A 6000-nucleotide genomic window follows, 5' to 3' on the forward strand; every position below is an offset into this window, starting at 1 on the left:
TACTGGCCGGGTGTGGTGCCTCACAATCCCAGCATTTTGGGAGGCTGAGGCAGGCGGCTTTCTTGAGGGCAGGAGTTCCAGACTAGTCTGGCCAACATGATGAAACCCGTCTCTATTAAAAATATAAAAATTAGCTGGGTGTGGTGGCGCATGCCTGTATTTCCAGCTATTGGGAGGCTGACGCAGGAGAATCGCTGGAGCATGGGAGGTAGAGGTTGCAGTGAGCCGAGATCGCGCCACTAGCACTCCAGCCTGGGCGACAGAAGAAGACTGTCTCCAAAAATAAATAAATAAACAAAAAATAAATAGTAAAATAAAAACTCTACTACTTAGCTAAATAAAGGAGATGGTGGGCAGTGAGGCCTCCTAGGGGAGAATTTTAAGGACAATCCTGGTGGCCTTTCCAGAGGCCATTAGGCAAGAAGAGAAAAATGAAAAAATTGCCCTGCTGGGTGCTGCACTGGCAAGAGTTGGGGTATCCTCTTACAGGGAGCCGGTGTCCTCTGATCTGCAGAGGGTATCACGTTTTTCATCTTCTGCAGGTGTCACGTGAAAAGAGAACCCTTCTCACTTCAGAACAGAAATCTTAACTTTCCTTGGCAATTCACACAGTGGATAGATTTTAGCAGAAAAAGAAACATGTTGGAGATGGTTTTCCACTAGCTTTCTGCCCTGTCTCTTCTAGGGTCCCAGAAGCCTTAACACTTTTTATCCCCCAGGTCTTGGAACTGGACGTCACACTACTCTGGAAAGTGGCATTGGTGCCATGTTGCAATGGGCACCATGATTGACTCCTAGGAAATGGGATGTGGGAGAAGGCAGCACACATTAGAAGATTCCTGGTGTTTAGGGCCTCACCTGTGCCTGTGGCGAGGCCAGCAGGAGTGGGCCAGGAGGTGAGTGTAGATTTGAGGCCTGGAGAGGACTAGCCCATGGACAAGGAGGCAGCTGATGGAGTTCCTGCCTGCCTTTCAGAACCTCAGCTGACCTCTTGGACTTGACCTCTAGGTGTCACAGAGGTTTACACCTGGCTAGCCTGGGTCTGTTGGTGGCTGTGGTCCAGGGCTTTCATCCGCATTTTCTCCCTCTCTGTGTACCTCCTTTCTTCTCTCTCATGGTTTCCTAGCTGGGGCTTTCACTGGTCTTTCCTTACTACTGGGCTCAATATTTTGTTCTTTTTCCCTTAAGGAAGGCTTAGGAAGGGGGTTAGGGTGGAGTGGGAGCTGATTTGACTTGGATTTCCCATTCATGGAGGCTTCTTTTTAGAGACAAGGTCTTGCTCTGTCACCCAGGCTGGAGCGCAGTGGCGTGATTATAGCTTAGTACAGCCTCCAATTCCTGGGCTCAAGTGATCCTTAAGTAGCTGAAACTACAGACAGGTGCCACCACGCCTGGCTAATTTTTGTTTGTTTGTTTGAGATGAAGTCTTGCTCTGTTGCCCAGGATGGAGTGTAGTGGCCTGATCTTGGCTCACTACAATCTTCACCTCCTGGGTTCAAGCAATTCTCCTGTCTCAGCCTTCTGAGTGGCTGGGATTACAGGTATGCGCCACTACGCCCAGGTAATTTTTGTGTTTTTAGTAGAGACAGGGTTTCACCATGTTGGTCAGGTTGATCTTGATCTCCTGACCTCGTGATCAGCCCGCCTTGGCCTCCCAAAGTGCTGAGATTATAGGCATGAGCCACCACGCCTGGCCCATGCCTGGCTAATTTTTTTTTTTTTTTTTGAGACAGAGTTTCACTCTTGTTACCCAGGCTGGAGTGCAATGGCGCGATCTCGGCTCACCGCAACCTCCGCCTCCCGGGTTCAGGCAATTCTCCTGCCTCAGCCTCCCAAGCAGCTGGGACTACAGGCACGTGCCACCATGCCCAACTAATTTTTTGTATTTTTAGTAGAGACGGGGTTTCACCATGTTGACCAGGATGGTCTCGATCTTTTGACCTCGTGATCCACCCGCCTCAGCCTCCCAAAGTGCTGGGATTACAGGCTTGAGCCACCGCGCCCGGCCAGCCTGGCTAATTTTTAAATTTGTTGTAGAGGCTGGGACTCGCTATGTTGCCCAGGCTGGTCTTGAACTTCTGGTTGTGATCTTCCAGCCTTAGCCTCCCAACCTATTGGGATTACAGGTATAAGCCACCACACCTGGTTTCATGGAGGCTTCTAATGAGACTTTGGTATTATCTGTGTACTAGATTATACATGTAGTCACCAAGATGTTCATCACAAAGCATCCAATGCATAGTCTGTGCCTTGACCATGCCATTCCCGGGGAATTCTGAGTCAATATTTAAAAATGCAGAGCCTATAATTCTCCTGTGATCATAATTATTGTTCATTGTGTATTTGACTTTGTGTGTGTGTGTGTGAAAAATGTAAATTTGTTGTGTGTGAGAATCTATAATATGCCAAAAATGTTGTAATCCTGCTTTGTATTTCTTCATTTTTTAATAACATGAACACCTGGTCTTCTTTTACCTCTGAGAGACCCTGTATTCAAGACCCTGCTAGATGAGTGGTCAGCAATCCTTTTCACATAAGAGAGTGATTCAGGAAAAGAAGAAAACATATTTATGGGGTTTTTTTTCCCCTCCAATCAAAATGAAGAGGGCTTTATCGAGTTTCATGACCCAGGGTTGGGTGGAGCGTCAAGGAATGCTTAGTCCTATAGTTGGCTCTGTTGAGTAGATAATATCAGTGAGAAAATGGGCACTGCATTTAGTTTTAATGTCCAGGTGTTTGGAGGCAGTTTTCTAATGTTTCATTCTGAAATTAGATCTCAGGATGCCTTTATGATTCTCATCACTGCATGGGCTAGAACCTGTGATGCGTGGACCCGTGTTTTATACATCTCAGCACCCCTTTTGCCCAACATGGTGCCCAGCACACAGTACGGACATAATAAATGCTTACTAGGAAACAATATGGTGTAATGGTTAAGAGCACAGACTCTAGCCAAACTGCCTAGCTTTGTCACTTATTAGCTGTGTGACTTTGGGCAAGTTACTTACCCACTCTGGGTATAAAGTGGGGATTATATCAATCCCAACCTCATAGATGGAGATGGAATGAGTTACTATATATAAGCTCATAGAGCAATGTCTAGCATATGCAAACCTCGCATAAGTGTTAGCAGCTATTATAAATATTATTATTGAACTGAATGGAAGCCCAAGTTGGCCTTCGGTGCCAGAGCCTCACAGTGAATCTTTTCCACCTCTGGCTTCCATTTTGTCACCATTGATCAGATCTCTTTAACAGATTTCCATATAAAACAACTATGCCAATTCCACTCGTTCAAAACAAGTTTTTTTAAAGGAAAGCAAAACCCAAAAACCCCAGATGCCTTTGAAGCAGTCCTGGACTCGGCTGTAATGGATAGTGTGTTGGCCTAATTACCTGGGGTAGAGGCTGCACATCTAGGTTTTGGAAACGACACTTTTCCAGTGAAAGCGCCAGTTTCTCTTTTCCCTTTCATCTGTTCTTACAGAATACCTTCTCAGAATGCTCAGCTAGTCAGTCCTGGCACTGACGGGGGAGAGTTCCCGGAATGATACATGCCAAGTAAAATATGGCTCCAAGAGCCTTGTCCACTGGATGGCTTCATCCTTAATCATGTTTGTTTTTGTTCATTGGCTAATTTCTTAAGTTTTAAAAACTGAAGTATAACATACACACCAAAAAGTGCACATATGTTCACCCCCCCTCCCCAAAATTCACAAGTTGAACATGCTTGTGTCACCAACCCCCAGAGGAAGAAACATTACACAAGTGTAGCTGTGCCCCTTCCGGGAACTCCGATGTCCCCTACCCCATCCCACTGAGGGTGACTATTCTGATTCCAACCCCCTGGATTGGAATCTTCTAGCACATCCACTTTAGTAGCTGGAATTCCCCCTCAACATTGGGTTTGTGAGATTCCCTCCGTGTTGGCTGTGGTTGTAGATCATTCATTCTCAATACTGTATAGTGCTGTGTTATGTAAATTCGCCATGGTTTATTTTCCCATTTTACTTTTGATGATCACATGGTCATTTTTGATCTGGGACTTCCATGAGTAGTGATGCTGAGAACATGCTGCTACTTGTCTTTTGGATTCCTTAAGTCTACGCACCTCGCAGGGGAGTTAGTGGGTCATGGGGCAGGTGTGCGTTCAGTAGATGCTGCTGAATGCTTTTCCAAAGGGGTTCCAATGATCTGCTTGATTCGATTTTGAGGAATAACATTGTTCTATAATCAGATTTTGAGTTGTTTTTTTTTTTCCTAGAAATAGGGTCTTGCTCTGTCACCCAGGCTGGAGTGTGGTGGTATAATCATAGCTCTTCTGGGCTCAAGCAATCCTCCTGCCTCAGCCTCCTGAATAGCTGGGATTACAGGCGCACCACCACACCCAGCTAATTAAAAAAAAGTATTGTAGAGAGAGAATTCTCATGATGTTGTCCAGGCTGGTCCTGAACTCCTAGCCTCAAGTGATCTTTCCACCTCGACCTCCCAAAGTGCTGGGATTATAGGCATAAGCCACTGCACCTGGTCTTGATTTGGGTTTTAAAGCAGAATATCATGACACAAACTCTGTTGATTTTACCATGCCTTCTCCTCTTCTCTCATGTGTGTGAGTCATATGATAACCAGGAAAATTCATTCAAGTTTGCTGTAACTGCTTCTTCTTGGAGAGACTCTTGAAAGTCTTTTAGAACTGCTACCGAAATGGAAGTTTTAAAGTTGTCTTCCTAAAATTGCTCCTTTTTTCTTTTCAAGAATAGTACATATAATCACTATACTCCCTGCAAAAGAAGTCCTCCTTCTCTTCCCCAGCTTTAACTTTTTACTGAACAAAATGTAGAGCTTAAGGAATTTTTGAGTGAAAATCATACACCTGTGAGATTACAGATTTTCCAAAACTTGCTGATTGGATCATTCTTCTTATAATTTCAATTATAGTTGCCCCTCTTTGGAATCTGACAAAACTGGGCAAGTGGAGAGTCCAAGGCTTCCCCGTCCAGTTCCTAACTTTTCCGTGTAAACAACCACAGTGCCAGGTGTTTCAGAAATGCAGAACATAGAAGCGCCTTCCCATCCAGCCCCAGGTACCTTATAAATAGGGGCCTTTAGTCTCAGAGGCAACTTAATTGAATCTGTTAGTTCTGGCCTGCCCTCCCTTCCCTGACCCCCAGACAACAAGCTAGAAACAACATCCCACAGAACTACAGCAAAAATATTATTTCACGCACCGCTCCCTCATAAAAATCCCTTATCGAAGCGCTCTCAAATCCTGTAGCCTGAGGCCGTTATGATTTTATTTTACAGATGGCAAAATAAAGACCTGCAGAATTGACTTGACACAGTAAGAACTGGAAGAACTAGAGTCTGGAAGCCAGACCCATGCCTGGGAATTTGTACTTCTAGGAGCAGAGGGTCTCCTTTCTAAGGATAATTTTTAGTTATTTATTTTTTTGAGATGGAGTCTTGCTCTGTATCCCAGGCTGGAGTGCAGTGGCATGATCTTGGCTCATTGCAACCTTCCCTTTCCCGGTCCTGGTTCAAGCACTTTTCCTGCCTCAGCCTCCCAGGTTGCTGGGATTATAGGTGCGTGCCACCGTGGCCAGCTAATTTTTGTATTTTTAGTAGAGACGGAGTTTCACCATGTTGCCCAGGTGGTCTTGAACTCCAAACCTTGTGATCCGCCCACCTCAGCCTCCCAAAGTGCTGGGATTACAGGTGTACAGGCATGAGCCACTGCTCCTGGCCTCTAAGGAGAATTTAAGGATAATGTGGCTGAATCAGGAGTTCATCATGAGGTCCTTTTCGTGGGTGACCTTCACATCCTGGGGCCTGTGCTTTTCTTGGGTTGGAAATGGTCTTTGGTTAGGACATATTGTCAAGGAATTTAGCGCTTTTTTGTTGGTAGTGGCCAAGAGTTGAAATTGAGTGAATACCCATCAGTCGGGGAATGGCCCAATAGCTTTGACACCTTTCTTTTCTTTTTTTTTTTTTTTTTTTTTT

The 6000-nt window shown here is 45.1% G+C and overlaps 1 protein-coding gene across 7 annotated transcripts in view; it reads left to right on the forward strand.

Moving 5' to 3' along the window:
* The window catches only part of DPF3 (double PHD fingers 3), a 288551-nt gene that overhangs the window by 47153 nt on the left and 235398 nt on the right, over nt 1–6000 (forward strand). The gene's annotated exons all lie outside the window — the stretch shown is intronic.

This window comes from Cebus imitator, unplaced genomic scaffold (assembly GCF_001604975.1).
Source record: "Cebus imitator isolate Cc_AM_T3 unplaced genomic scaffold, Cebus_imitator-1.0 Scaffold54, whole genome shotgun sequence".
Lineage (NCBI taxonomy): Eukaryota > Metazoa > Chordata > Mammalia > Primates > Cebidae > Cebus > Cebus imitator.